The following is a 2791-nucleotide window of genomic DNA, read 5'->3' as shown; positions in this document are numbered from 1 at the left end:
AACTACCACTTGGCACTGCTTTCACGGTCTGTGAAACTTATGTAAGTTCTGTTCTGATTTTCACAGGATTCTAGGATTTTTTTTTTAAACAGAAAGTTTTGTCATTTTTTTTCAATTATTTTTATATTTGAGATTATAATTTAATTACATATCTCCCTTCCTTTTCCTCTCTCCAAACACTCTCATATATCCCTCCCCACTCTGCTCTTTTTTCACTAATTGTCATTTCATGCATATAAGTGTATATATGTATATATATATACATACATATATATTTTTTTCCTATTCCATCCATATAATGTTACTTGTGTGTATGATTTCAGGGCTGACCATTTGGTACTTTTTTTTATTTCCTCCCTGCTTTCTTCATCCAAGAAAAGTTTCTACCTCCATTTTTGTAAGTTTTCGTAGTTTCTTTGCTATTGATTTCTTGGTTTATTCTACTATGATCTTGTAAGATAAAAGAAATTCTTTCTATTTATTTCTATTTTCAAAGAATTGGGTTACTTAAATTTTTTATCTTTTTGAGAATTGAATACTTGAGTACTGTATTCACATCATTCCTATCTCTTCTTCTCCTCACTCCAACTCCTCCTGTGTCCTACTCCCATGTGGTCCTCCCTCTAAAATCCATAATCTCTTCTTCAATTATTATTGTCACACAAGTGATGGCTGCAGGGCTACGTGTTTTTGCATTTTAGAATTCCAGGTGTAATTTTGATGAGTTTTGCTTTGTAGGTAGGTTGAGCTCTTGGATTCTTGGGTTTGGACTCTTAATCATGGCCCAGAGTTCTTGAGATTTGTAGTCATATCCATTTGTCTTTCCTTTATTGCTTCATGGATATAATGTGTCCTTGACCTTGTCTTGAGTTCCTGATTTTCTTCTACTTGGTGCAACTTGCTGGTCATCCTTTTCACTGGGTTTTTATTTAACTTACTGAGTTTTTTCAATTTCAACATTTCTATTTGGGTTTGGATTTGATTTTTTGTTTTTCACTATTTTTTAGAATCTCAATTTTCTTGCTTAGTTTTTCATACCTGCTTCTGATTTTCTCACCAAGTGTTGTTGTTGTTGTTGTTGTTGTTGTCATTGGTTTGGTTTGGCTTGGTTTGGTTTGGTTTGGTTTGGTTTGGTTTGGTTTGATTTGGTTAAGACAGGGTCTCACTGTGTAGCTGTGGCTGGCCTAGAACTTTCTTTATAGACCAGGTTGGTCTTGAACTCACAAAGTTCCACCTGCTTCTCCTTCCAGAGAGTTGAGACTAAATGTGGATGTCACCACACCCAGACTCACATGTTGTTGTTTGTTTTTCACTCTCTTGCTCTTTTGGCTCTTTGGGGGCCTGCCACTCGGCTCCCAAATAAATCACACATGGAGGCTTATTCTTAATTACAAACACCTGGCCTTATCTTGACTTGTTTCTTGCCAGCTTTCCTTAACTTTAAATTAGCCCCATCTATCTTTTGCCTTTGGACTTTTCCCATTCTCTTACTCTTACTCGGTGGCTTGCTATGTAGCTGGATGGCTGGCCCCTGGAGTCCTCCTCCTTCTCTGGCTACTTCCTTCTTTCTTCCTCTAAGATATCTCCTTCTATTTATTCTTTCTCTGCCTGCCAACCCTGCCTATCCTTTCTCCTGCCTTGCTATTGGCCATTCAGTTCTTTATTAGACCATCAGGTGTTTTAGACAGGCACAGTAACACAGCCTCACAGAGTTAAACAAATGCAACATAAACAAAAGTAACATACCTTATAATAATATTCTACTACACTCATGTAGGTTTCAACTGACACCCTCACTTCATATATCAGTTTATTCAAATACACCTTGAGGTTGTTGACCATTTTTAACAGTAGACTTTTGAATTATTTATCTAGCATTCCAACTATTTTGGCATGTTTATACTCAGTTATAGAGAACTTCTGGGTTCTTTAATATATCACACACACTGCCTTATTTTCCATATCCCTCGCATTTGTACCCTGAATTTGTGCTCCACAACATAGATTCTAGTTGCCCTATATGTTTACCTTTATTACTTCTTCAGCAATTAGTACTTCCTACCCAAGTAGATCCAGGTCCATGATTACAACCAACTTCCTAAACCCACACTGCTTCTCAGACTGGACATTCACATCCACTGGGGGGTATGAGGTACATCTGGGGTCTGGCTATATAAAAAATGGGTGATGTTGTCTCCTAAACCAAAAGGTTTGTCTTTGCGATCTTTCTTACAATTACCTTCTTCCTTGGCAATAGTGAGCAAGCTAGGAAGTACTGGAGACCCTTCCTCCAGGAGATGCTTCCAGGGTACAGACACAGCCTCACACCTTATTAGTTCAGAGAAGCAGCTTGTAAGCTCTTCTCCTTTGATTGCAGCCCACTCCGGTCCCACTTCCTTACTCCTTTGTTTATCATCCTGTGTTAGGGTCTACTGTTTCTTCTATACGTCTAAAGTTGGGTATTTCCAGGCATCTCTTTGTCTGGGTCCACTCTTTAGTGTTGTCCTTCCTGCCTCTCCATACAGCCCACTTCTCCCAGCAGCCATGCAGGCAGGAGTGGGCATCTCTGACTCACCATCTCTCCTCATCTGTCCTCACTCTGGAAGACCTATTCATTCAGCACAGCACCTTCATTAGAGCCAAGGAAACTAGGCAAGAGACTAGGGTGCCTAGTTTTAGTATATGTTTTAAGACACCTTAGAAGCAGAAAGGGAAAAGTTGCCTGCATCACCTCTCCCCAAAGTCCACATACACCAAAGCAGAGAGAGATGCCTGCCACTTCAAGAAAGGA

The sequence above is a fragment of the Peromyscus eremicus genome, chromosome 1 (assembly GCF_949786415.1).
Source record: "Peromyscus eremicus chromosome 1, PerEre_H2_v1, whole genome shotgun sequence".
Taxonomy (NCBI): domain Eukaryota; kingdom Metazoa; phylum Chordata; class Mammalia; order Rodentia; family Cricetidae; genus Peromyscus; species Peromyscus eremicus.
Note: the sequence above shows the minus strand (reverse complement) of the source record.